At 44.7% G+C, this 13,224-nt stretch overlaps 1 long non-coding RNA gene across 1 annotated transcript; it reads left to right on the forward strand.

The window, feature by feature from the left end:
- Positions 1-2,888: 2,888 nt before the first annotated feature.
- Positions 2,889-4,090, forward strand: LOC121469599 (uncharacterized). The gene is made up of 2 exons (XR_012053340.1): positions 2,889-3,189; positions 3,392-4,090. It is a non-coding gene; the product is annotated as an uncharacterized lncRNA (long non-coding RNA).
- Positions 4,091-13,224: the final 9,134 nt, after the last annotated feature.

A 13,224-nucleotide genomic window follows, 5' to 3' on the forward strand; every position in this document is an offset into this window, starting at 1 on the left:
TGGATGGGTAAAAACACTCACTCAAGTAGAATTTCTGTTGATCCCCGTTGGGACCTCCCTCTTTTTCTTTTGCCATTGAAAGACAATGGCAAGATGAACAGAAAAATCACAGGCCTTACTAAAACTTATTAAAAACTTAGCAAAAAAAATTCTATAACATCATTAAAAACACACTTATAAAAAAAAACTCAAAGGCCACGATCTTCTGTGGGTGAAACACAAATCTTTGCACAATCCACTTTTGCTGTGCATCCTCTGATCCACTTGTGGAGAGATCAGTGCCCTCTTGCAATTGAGAAGTTCCACAGTCTTCACTGAAATCCATCCAGATTCTGCACCTGTTAAAACACAAACAAACCCAACACTCCCACAGGGACTGGAGGGTCCTATCTCAATTCTGTTCCCTCAAACTTGCGTGAAGAAATGGAAATATCAACATCTTTGTTATAAACATGAAAAACATTAAGAACAAAACAATGCACATAGTAAAGAAACTAACAACAAATAAAAATCAATCAGATAATACACAATTAATATTACATATAAAATCACAGTTACCAAGTGCTACACTATCAAATTGTCATCCCAGAGTCTGCAGCAGCTGAAAAACCTTAAAACAACAGAGATTTGGATAAAACATGTCCGGATCATGTCTCTCCAAAACCCCTTTGAGGCTCAGCTGTCCTGTATGGTCAAATTGTCAAGCCAAAAGGACTTGAATACTTTTTTGATGCAGAAAACACCTGGAATCAATCACACCATCCACGTAGAGCCAGAGCCTGGCCAGAGCTCAAACTCTAATTGGAGGATATGTTCAAAACAAAAGTCTTAAAAATAACAGTTATAAGTGAAAAACCTTATTATTAACAATTTATCAAAACATCAAATAATTGAACCTGTCTAAAATTTGTTTCAAGACAAAAATTCTCTAAATACAACAAACCTTTTCTTCAAAAATCTGAGAATTTGAAGTCTGAAATCTTGAACTAGAACTTGGACTATAAATTTCTAAAAGATGAACTGCAGCTGCATAGAAAATTGAATAAAGAAAACACATGAGTAGTTAAAAAATCAAGCACACAGGATCCTGAAAAATACATCTCACAATCAATCACCTAAAAAAAAAAACCCATAAAACATATGAAAACTGACTGTAAATATTAAAACAACACCTCAATACCTTAACATCTTAATAATAATTCTTATCACAAAAATCAGACAACTTACATTATATGATCAACCTATTAACAAGAAATGTTTAAAATAGTTTAAAACAATCTTGTCAAGCATTCATAACATTTCTATCCTTTTTTGTTTTACAGTAATTTTCATCCACATTGTATTTGAAATAACTTTAATTTGCATAATGTCCATCCCTCTTGGTTTCTTGGAAAACACTCAGTATTGCTATAGTTTTTCATTACGTCTTTTGTCTCCTTGTGTTGTTGCTTGATAAAGCAGCTGCAATTATGTGTCCTTGTTGTTCAATTGCATCCTGGATGGTTGCGGCGAATGCCGCAGCTTGGTTGCTCTGTTCTGCGCGTGTGGCTCTGACAAGCATCTCATCGACTGGACAACCCTGAGGAAGGGTGGCTAGGATGGTTCTGGTGGGTGGGTTAGCATTTTCAAAAGCAAGGGATCGGAATAAATGTTCCTGAACGTCTGGTGGCACGTCAGGTGCATCCTTTAAAGCAGCTGACAGCCTATCAATAAATTGTCCGAATGGTTCAGTGGCTCCTTGCTTTATGGTGGCATAGGATGCTGACTTTTTCTTGTCCGGTACCAAAAGCAAAGCTTGATGAGCCAATTGCTGTGACAATTGATGTATTTCAATAGGAAAGGTAAGTTGCACCTGATTGGTTGCATATGGTCCCTGCCCAGTCAGCATATCTGGCTGGACTCCAAAAAAGGGGTCTCCCGCATCTGTATGTTTGTTGGCCTCCTCAACTGCCAACCGTTTCCATTCCCTTTCAAACATGAGGAATTGAGAAGGTGTCAGAAGCAGGGATGCAATGTTAGACGAATCACTAGGACAAAGCACATCTGCTGTGAATATATACTGAATGATGTTCCTGGCTGCTTCTGATCTGATCCCATAAGTGGTGACTGTCTGCTTAGCTGATTGTAGGATTTTCCAGTCATGGGGCTCCCAGATGGCATTCCCATTAGACACTATGACAGGACAAACCAGGGAGCTGGCAGCTTTCCAGTCACCATCTAAAAGAGCATCTTTCACAACTGACGCCCATCGGGACTGCAAGGGATTTTTTAAAACTGCTGGCGATGCCAATTGCTGTCCAGTGGAAGGTTCCACTGGTTGAGCCTGACGATTTGAAAGGGTGGCAAGGCGGGCTATTTTTTCCTGTAACGTATTTGGTCTTTGTATCTTGTTCTGTGATCGCTTGTCCCTGCTGCAATTGACAACCGGAAAGTCTGGCTCTGAGTTGTCAGAATCTGAACTCGGTGGGAGTGGGCAGTGCCGCGCCACGGTGGTGGGGTGGGAACTGGCATTTTCAGGGCTGTGCTCTGGTGTTGTTTGGGTGGCTACTTCTGCCACTCCGCTAGCATTGAGGTGTCCAGCCCCTCCAAGCCGCGCCAGGCTGCTGGCCGCGGCCGCTGCCGCCGGCGGGTATCGGCGGGCCGCTCCTCTGCGTTTGCACGCAGCCGCGGCAGCCGCAGCCGCTGCTGCTGCGGGGGGGGCGAGGGGCCGACGCCGCCCCGCTCCCGTCTCCGCCCTGGTCTCTGCCTTGATCTCCGCCCCCGAGTTCCTCCTCCTGACTCAGCCCTGTTTCGTCACCAGCTCCGCCTGCCTCCTCAGGTGTCTCCCCGCCTCCCAAGGGACCCGGGAGGGTCACTTCCTGGTCTGCCTCACTCTGCGGAACCGCTGAGCTGTTAACATCCGCTGCTCGGGAGCACACTTCCGCTTCGGGCGCGGCCACATCCCTGCTTTGTCTCGCGCCGGCCGGCCCCGCGCTGCCCAGCTCCGTGCCGCCCTCCAAACGAGCGACAACATCTCTGACAGAGGGGCTGACTGGGGCTTTCTGCCCGCGCACTGGCCGCATATTACAAACATTAAAGAATTTTTCAACCCGCGATGGCTTTCGCGTTTCTATTTGTTCTGCTGTAGACTGTTCGAATGCTCGAATGGCAGCTTCCGCTGCCTCTTTCTCCGCGGCCATGCTTTGTAAGGTATGTGAAACTTTCTTCCAAACACCTCCAAGCTCTAATAGTGTTTTCTTGTCCTTTTTGCCCTCTATCACTGCATCCCAGAGCAGCTGGCCCAGCTCTCGCCACTCGGTTTCACTAAAAAGCAGGGAAGGTTTTTGCAGCTTGCCTTTGCTTCTTGCCCAAATGACCAACTGTTCTAAATCGGCTTCTTTAACTTTTTCAGCTCTCTTTGAGAGAATATGAAAGAGCAGCCGCACTGAAGCCTGTAAATCTCCATCCATGGTGAACTTTCACCCTCTCTTTCTGCACGCGGCTTACCTCACCTCCGCGGGTTGCTTCGCTCTCGCTTTTCTTCGGCAAGGCAGCAGCTCCCGCTCCAGCTCTCCGGCCCCGGCCACGTCCACACCCGCCGTTCAGGTACCTTGTGAACACCGAGGTCTTCCCACTGCTCCAACGGACTCTCGCAAACAAACAACAATGCGAAGAGTCTTTTTCCTCCCGTTGGGAAACGGCCCAATTCGGAGTTTGGAGACTTCTGCTCCGTTCCACCTGATCCCCGTTCACAAAAAGTGAATTTGGGATCCCGGTCCCGTCACCATGAGGCGATTTGGACCTAAATTCCTGTCGCGCGACTCAAACCTGACTGCCCGTTACTCTAAAAATAATTTGGCAGCCTTCTCGGAGCCTCCTGAGTCCCTGTGCGGGCGCCACTTAAAGCCAGGGAACCTCAGAAAAACGGAAAGCTGGACAAGACAAACGCAGGTTCAAACCAATGTGGTTCATCAAGCGTTTTCCGTTTATTCAAAATCAGGCGGTAGTTTATATAAGCTTCTATATAGTTTACAGAAACAAAGACACTCTGATTGGTAGGCTAACATTGTTTACCTTTTCCTTAAAACGGCCTGCACTGTACACCATAAAACCTATACTAGTTCACACCCCGTGGTCCCTACAGTACCTTAAGACTATTTTCTACCTGCGCCACAACCCTGAATTTCTAACTGCGTCAGAGGCTTTGAGGGCCCCACCAGGCCTCAATCTGAGGCCTAGCCTGGAGTAGCTCAACTTTCACAATTCATGCCCTCTTTCTCTCAAAAATGCTGTAACAGTCACATCCGTCGAGAATGTAGAGCAACGGAAGTATGGTGCGGAAAATGTCAATCCAACACGCACAACTCCACTGCTTGTCGAAGGAAGCAGGGAAACTCGAAGAACAGCGCGAGCAGCGGCCGCACAGGGACACAAATGGCAGCTGCACTGTCAGCACCCCCTGACAACTCCAACCAGCAACAACCGGGAGCCTCGGCTTGGACCTGGCAGCCTCAGTAGATGTTGACATCCTTTCCACTCATTTGCATAAGGTTCCCACTGGACTTTTTGGCCCTATTTTTTTAAATGGCCAGCCAATAGGGGGCTTGATAATTGGTCGCTCCTCTGCTACTACTCTGGGTCTGTATGTTGAGCCGGGGGTTATTGACTCTGATTGTAGAAGTGAACTTATGATTATGGTTCATACTCCGTATCCCCCCGTGAAAGTACCCAAAGGACAGAGACTAGCCCAATTGATTCCATTGCCTCAAATGACCAAGGGACTAAGGTCCCTTACACAAGAGCCCAGGAAGGAAGGAAGCTTCGGATCTACGGGGGGCCTAACCTTGCTCACCATAGACTTCAATACTCGACCTAAGAAGTCCTGTCGTCTGACTTATCAAGGATGCAGTATCACACTTAAGGGACTCCTCGATACAGGCGCTGACTCGAGTATAATTGATCCTGCACACTGGCCTTCCACCTGGCCGATACAGCCCTCAGCAACCACTGTCACTGGCATCGGAGGAATGACGCTGGCTAATTGTACCCCTGTACTGACAGTTGAGATTGAAGGAAAACAAGCATTGACAGCATTTTCTATAACAGCACTGCCACCTACTGTTCACTGCCTAATTGGCCGCGATATTCTTTCTCAACTGGGTCTTGTCCTCACTAATGATCACCCTTTACAGTAATGGTCATTGCTTGGACTTTCCCATTGCCACTTACTTGGATCACCAATGAACCTGTAGTGGTTAAGCAATGGCCTCTAAAACGGGAAAGTTTGGAACAGGCACATCTTTTGGTCATGGAACAATATCAACAAGGACATGTTAAGCCCTCCATCAGTCCCTGGAATACTCCAATATTTGTGATCAAGAAGAAATCCGGAAAGTATAGGCTGCTGAACGACTTGAGAGCAGTAAATAATCAAATGAAACCCATGGGAGCACTTCAACCTGGACTGCCTAACCCAGCTATGATACCAAAAGACTGGCCCATCCTTATAATAGACCTGAAAGACTGCTTTCTTACCATTGCATTGCATCCTAATGATACCAAACGGTTTGCATTTACGCTTCCTGCCCTTAACCATGGAGAACCTGACAAAAGATTTGAGTGGACTGTTCTACCGCAGGGGATGCGCAACTCCCCTACACTTTGTCAACTGTATGTCGATGCTGCACTACAACCACTACGACAAAAAATGCCTGCTACCATTGTTTATCATTATATGGATGACATTCTGCTCGCTCAAAGAGAACCCTTTACAGCCTCACAAATTGAAGATGCTACAAGGATCCTAGCAGACTTTTCTTTAGTAGTAGCTCCAGATAAAATTCAGATGTCAACCCCTTGGAAGTATCTAGGGTGGACAATCACAGAACAGAAGATTGTGCCTCAAAAATTGTCCATACAAATATCAATAACAACATTGCATGAGGCCCAAAAGCTTCTAGGTGACCTACAGTGGCTGAAGCCAGTCACCGCTATCCCTAATATCTTATTAGACGAATTGCGTCCGCTACTGAAAGGCACTGACCCTTGTGCCCCTGTTCATCTCACCCAAGCTCAGCAAGATGCACTTCAGAAAATTATGCATTGCATATCTACAGGATTTGTCACAAGGATTGACCCTGATCTCCCCCTGCATCTTACAATTTGGAATACTGAAGACCACCTACTAGGAGCTGTTACTCAGCAGTTAAAGAAAACGGGGGAGACAGCAGTACTGGAATGGCTGTCACCTCCATTGCAACAAAGAAAAACTATAACTTCAAAAATGGAAAATTTGGCATTGCTGATCAAAAAAGGACGCATCCGCATTTTGGAAATCAGTGGCCTGGAACCAACGGACATTAATCTGCCCATAGAAAAGGCCACGTTAGATTGGTACCTTTTAAACTCCACAGCCCTGGCTGAAGCATTATTGTCATCTGCAGCACAAATCAATACCGGTCCCCTTATACCGAAACCTTTGCGATGGCTAGGAGAATGGAGCTGGCTACAGAAACATCTCAGAGAAGACAGGCCCATTCCAGATGCCACTACGGCTTTCACAGACGCTGGAAAACGCTCCAGGAAGGTGGCAGTAGTCTGGAAAAAGGGACAACAATGGCATCAACAAATATTAGAGGCAAAATCAGAGGACAATTTTCAGACTTTGGAGTTGTTGGCAGTCATTTGGGCTGTAACTAACTTGCATGAACCGTTGAATGTTGTATCAGACTCGCTTTATGTTGTGGGGGTAGTATCAAGGATTGAGGATGCTACTATCAGAGAAGTACAGAATCAGCGACTTTATGAACTGTTTCTTCAACTAAAACGTGCCCTCAGAAATAGAACTGAACCATATTCGGTCATCCATGTTCGTAGTCATAAATGGGGCGAAGGGTTAGGAGAAGGAAACGCCAAGGCTGATAAGCTAGTCTCGCTTTCTCATCAAACAGTACTTCCTAGGCAGTCATTAGCACGGGAAAGCCATGCTATTTTCCATCAGAATGCTAAAGGCATGTAGAAAGAATTTCAGATTCCCTTAGAAGAAGCTAGAGCTATAGCCAAAGCCTGTCCAATTTGTAGTAATCAAAACAGAGGCATGGGTCTGGGTGTGGGAGTCAACCCAAGGGGCCTGCATGCTAATGAGATATGGCAGATGGATGTTACTCATGTACCTAGCTTTGGCCGCCTTAAGTATGTCCATGTGGCTATAGATACTTATAGTCATTATATATGGGCTACTGCACAGGCTGGCGAATGGGCTATACATGTAGAACGGCACCTACACAGTTGTATTGCTGTCATGGGAACCCCGCAGAAAATCAAAACAGATAATGGTCCAGCCTACTGTAGCAAGCGTATAGCTCGTTTTATGCAGTTTTGGAACATTGCTCATGTTACAGGGATTGCCAACTCACCTACTGGACAAGCAATAGTGGAAAGAGCAAATGGAACCCTTAAACAGTATTTGGAAAAATATTCTGACATTAGTAGCATACAGGATTGACTACTTAAATGTTTGTTTGTGCTTAATCATTTATGTATTTTTGGAAACAGTGAGGTGCCGCCTGTGATTTCTCATTTTTCCCCGTTGAAACAGCCTGGGCCTGAAGCGGTGGTCAGGTATCGGGACCCGAAGACAGGAATCTGGCAAGGCCCAGCTAAGGTTGTATATTGGGGCAGAGGCTACTTATGTGTTTCTACGCCAACAGGCACTTTGTGGGTCCCTGCAAGGTGGACGCGACCAGCGGTTATCGATGAACAGTCCAGAGCAGAGAAGGAAATATCGCCTGCAGAAAGTGCTGGCACCGATCCTGCGAGAAGTTGAAGAGGAATTTAATACCAAGTTTTTATACGAAACTGAACAAGAAGTACCTGAAACGCTTCTCCCAGTTTTACAGAGAGACTTTTTACACCATTGCCAAACTGCTTGCTTAGCTTGCTTCGCACATAATCACCAAGTGTGGGTAAAAATTTATTGTGGGAACTGTAATAGGAACTGGTGAGTTTTTCAGCGGGTTCTTAGCAACGGACTTTGGTGCCTTAATTGTAATTTTGCTTGGCATAGGGAAACGCCGCAGCAAGCATTAACCGCGTTAACAGGGGATACTATAAGGAACAGTATAGCCAGAATAGAAAACAGGGAGGATCTAGAGCTTAGAGATTTGGCGTGGCAGGTACACCACATAGTCAAAAAGATATTAGCAGACAAACGCTCACGCATTTTAGACTCTTGTTGTGGTCATGAAGTTCATATACCAATTCAGTGGCAGGTGCCACCCAGTCAATGGGATTATACTTGTCGTAGGTTTACTAAAATTAATAACCGTCGCAAGAACTACTACGGTAAAACATCCCAACATTAACTCCTTATTTCCTAGGCAGAACGTATGGATCTCATTAGCAAGACAGCTAAATAGAACAGATTTTGTGTGTCCTTAGCCCAACCTGAATCCCCCTTCCATACCTGCCTTATTGGCGTACCACTTAATGAGACAGAGTACTCTTATTTAGTCACGACCCGAACGTCCAGACACTGTAGAAACAATATTAGCTCCTGCCTTGAAGAATATGACTCGTGGGATGATAGATTACCTTATAGTGGCAAGCCCGACGAGCTAGAGATATTGGGCTCGCTCCATGCTGCCTCATGCATGTATATTAACTCCAGCAAATATGATTGCAATGAAGGCAACGGTGCTTAGTGTAATATAACATCTCCTACAGATATTACCCCACAACAGGAAAATTGGCAAAATCACTCCTTTTGGTGTCAATCTATAGCTCAAAAAGAAACAGACCCAGCCCCAGGTACAACAATTCCTCGCCAATTGCCACCTGGAATCTTTTTAATCTGTGGGGCAGAGCATTCAGCGGCATTCCTCAACGGCCCACCGGAGGCCCTTGTACGTTTGGGCGTCTCACAATAGCGCTTCCTAGCCAGAGCGCTCTATTAGGCCTATATAGCAATACCATCCAGGTAACCACCACACGACAAAAGCGCTCAACCATTGATGCATCCTGTGATGATAACGTCAACTTGTTTAATCATGTGGAGCAAGTGATTGCCTCTCTTTTTATGCCCGGCCTTGCTGCAGGACATGCTCTTTTTCAGTTAGAGAAGTTACAATGTTGGGTAGGCAAGCAAGCCAATGCCACGTCTGAGCTATTAAGTTTACTGGCCACAGACATAGACACCGTAAGACATGCAACATTGCAAAATCGGGCAGCTATTGACTTTTTATTGTTGGCTCATGGGCATGGGTGTGAAGATTTCGAAGGAATGTGCTGTATGAATTTGAAAAATAGTTCCGAATCTATTAATAGGAAAATTCAGCATTTGCAACAACACGTTCAGGTGTTACAGAGAGATGATACATTTTTTGGATTATCATTTGAATCTTGGGGAATCACGGGTTGGGTTAAACACCTTTTGCAGCTTATGATAATAGGATTGTTAGTTATAGTAATTTTAATGCTTGTATTGCCGTGTGTATTTCAGTGCTTGCAAAGAACTTTAATGTCAATTATAGAACAAAAATGGAACACATCCTTGCTTGCTTATAAAGAGAACAGGGGAAGTGTAGAGAGTTTATCTGAAGAATGGCTGCGCAGCAAGGGACACGACAGTGTTAAGTTGATAAGAGTGTGAAAGTATGTGACTTGTAGCATGAAAACTATGTCCTTGAGCAACAGATGTCTCGTAACAACCTTGAGCAACAGATGTCTTGTAACAGCCAGGATGTGAAATTGCTTGGTATGCAGAAAGATAATCAAGTATAAGGAATCAGTAACCGCTAGGCTTATCGCAAAAAGATATATGTGTTAATAGAAAGGTAACCAATCCTGAGCTTCGCTTTTGCAATATGTATGAGCTAATTAGTGCTTGTATAAAGAAACTGTGATCGACTCCAATAAACTGAGACTTGTTGATCATGATAGCATGAGGCTTGTCTCCCGTGACTCTCTCCAACATCTTCATGTTAATTTTCTGGCAAATAATGCCTCCTTGTGTCTCCTGTTTTGCTATATCAAATATTCCTATACACTCAAAAAACTTTAAAAAGTGGTCGCTTAGTGCTTGTGTTCCCCAAGTAGTTTGTTGATGTAACCAATGAATTATTCTTCTGGCATAACTTTTAGATAACATTTCTCTACCATCTGGTAAAAGCCACTTATCCCCTTCCAGCTTAGCCCCTAGTTTCTCCATCTCTTGTATTTCCTTGAGGCATAGCATTTTTGATACTTTATCTCATCCTCACTTTTACTCAAATTATTTAAAGACATGGGTAAGAATACTGCTGCCCTTTGTGCTTCTGCATCAGCCAAATTATTCCCACGAGTGCCGTAATCCGTTCCCCTTTGATGTCGTCTTACATGGACAACAGCTATCACTAATGGACCACTCAAAGCTTCTAATACTCTTACAGTCAATTCATGATGAACAAGTCCTCTCCCTCGGGTATTTACAAGTCCCCTTTTTTCTCAAATCTTCCCAAAGGTATGCACTACTCCATAAGTATCATGGTTTGACACTGGCACAATGCCAGCACTCCCATGAAAATGCAACCTCTCAATTGAATGCTTTGAAAAGCAATCAGGAACAGAGCAGAGCAGACCCAAGCTTAATAACAAAGGAGAAATTTTATTAAACTACTACTACCATAAGAAGAGAAAAAGAAAGAAAAAAACCCACACACTAAAACTAAAATGAAAACCTTCCAAAAATATTCCTCCTCCCCCCCTCCCCAATTCCAACAAACCACAATGAGACACAACTTCGACCCCCAACCAGGTTTCCACCCATCCGAGGATCAATACTCAATCCACCGAGGGAGCGAGGAGTCTCTCCTGTGCCACAGACCCCCCCACTCCCCACCCCCCCCTCCCCCGCCACAGAAACACATCTGCCACTTCTTGTGTTTCCATGTCACACATGGTACCACCCGGAGAAGAATTGGCCATGGTGACAACTCTCCTTTCCATGCAAAGTGCTCTCACCACAGTGCATGGACAGGACAGACAGCTCTTAGGATTTTTCTTTTCAAGGATGCTTTGCCAAGAGGGAAAATACAACAGTTCATTTTTTTCATTTTTTGTGACTACGGTCCCCACCATTTCCCCCTGGGGACGAGCGTCGAAGAACAGAGATCTTCTTTTCTTCTTCTTCTCTGTAGAGACGGGGCTACTAAAAACATCCCCAATTGTGAGAACCCCGGGATTGATTCAGGGGTCTCGTGTGGTGGTAAAGTCTCTCCTCCAACCCGTGCTTCCAAAGAAAAACTCTGCAGCCTCTTGTGGTTCAGTTTCAAGGCAGTTTATTGCTAGCTATCTAAAAGATTGTCTTCGCCCGCCACGGCTGCCTAGGTCAGCGGCCCAGGCAGAGACACACACTCTCCTGACACCCTCACTGTCCGGTGTCTCCGTCGTCTCTCTCTCCGCCCAAGGCTGCTGCTATCTTTTATATGATATATTACGTGTTATATGTTTACAGATTTTCCCCAATACCTACTATCCATGTTACAATGTGCGTTTCTACTCTAAACCAATCTGTGAGTGCCAACATCACCAAGAACATGGAGGTAAGGAAGAAGAAGGAGGAAGAACAGGATCAGGCCCACTTTCCTCCATCTTAGAACTCCTGACCCCCCTGTACAAAGTAAAAACCCCCCAGTACAGGTATTAAAACCCCCCTGTACAATACTAAAAAATTTTCCCCTCTAATTTGCGACTACTTTTACTATACCATCTAACCCTTTGTGACTGCTTGTTCCACCCTCAAAGATGGTAACTCATTCCATGGCTCAAACTCAAAATCACAGCTGTTTTCAGCTGCCTGCCAGGGTCTAAAATGCTTCTGACCAAGGCCTGGAACCTCTGAAAATGTCTGAGGGACATTTTGAGTTCCGACATCTCCCCTCTCTGTTTGAACCAGAAACACCTGCTTTGCCATATTGTTCAAGGCTTTCCGAATACACATGAAAATGCATGGTAGAACAAGCAGAAGAACTACAAGCCCTATAAGAATATAAAATGTTATTTTCAAAAGTTCTTTCCACAATGGTGAGATATCAAAAAAGCCAAACAAATCATCCCACCAGGACCCTGTAATTTTGTTCAATTTGCTAATACTATTTTGTATTTGTTTTATATTTTCATGAATAGATTTTGAATGATCGGAGAAGTTCATGCAGCACATCCCCTCAAATTCCTCACATCCGTGCCCATGTGTCAGCAGCAAATAATCAATTGCCGCCCTGTTTTGAAGCACTGCTTGCCTTGCACTGCTGATGTCTGTTAACATGTCACTCAGTGCAGACGAAATGGCACGACTGTGCTTGCTCAACCAGCATGCTATATGATCCAATTGTGTCAAGGCCACCCCTGATGCTGTTTGGGGTGAGAAAATTGCTACTGCAATTCTCTGAGCCTTGTTCTAGGTTGAAACATCATCCTCACAATTTGGACTATATTTTTCAAGGGATCTTTTTTCCCTGTGTGGCTGCTTTTGTAAAGTTTTCAAATCAGGTGTTAACAATGAGAGTTCTCCAATATTGCATGGACCGCCCTTGATTTTTGCAGGGATAGCAGGCCAAATTCTGTCCCTGCAAATGAAAAACATTACCTTCGGTAAAGTGGCTGGGTGTTGAAGGGATGGTTTGCTTGTCATTTTGGTAGAATTGCACCAAGATGACGCATTTTTATAAAAAGGCTGATTTGGAGTGACATCTATTGTATGATTATCTGTCTTTGCCACTTCTGATGAATCAAATTTGATGCACCATTTCATTTTTGTTGACCCAAAAATGTCCAATTCCGGAGGTTCCAAGTGAGCCACAGGAAGGTATTGTGTCCAAACATGCCATCCTTCCACAGGATCCGAAAAAGTTTTCAGAATCTCTGGAGGGATGCTTTTTGGAATTGGCCATTCCTTCCCTGGCAAACCTACCAAGCATGTTGAAAATGGTTTCTCTGGTTTCGAATGGGTCAGGCAAATGCTGTCCAGACCTGCTGCTTTTGCCAAAGTCTCCCACACAGTCTTTCCCCTGGTTGTCTCATGGGAAAGTCTGTCCCATTGCCCAAGGCAATAGGCAAGAGAATGAAGCACATGAACACTACCTGTCTGAATCCCATGTCCATGCCCTCAACCCCTGTGAGAGACCCTGCAATGCAGCAACACCCAAACAACACTTGATTTCCCAGGAAAAGAAAACCCCCCATGTCTCTGGGTGGTCAATCGTTGTCCGA

This window comes from Taeniopygia guttata, chromosome W (assembly GCF_048771995.1).
Source record: "Taeniopygia guttata chromosome W, bTaeGut7.mat, whole genome shotgun sequence".
In the NCBI taxonomy this organism is placed as follows: Eukaryota; Metazoa; Chordata; class Aves; order Passeriformes; family Estrildidae; genus Taeniopygia; species Taeniopygia guttata.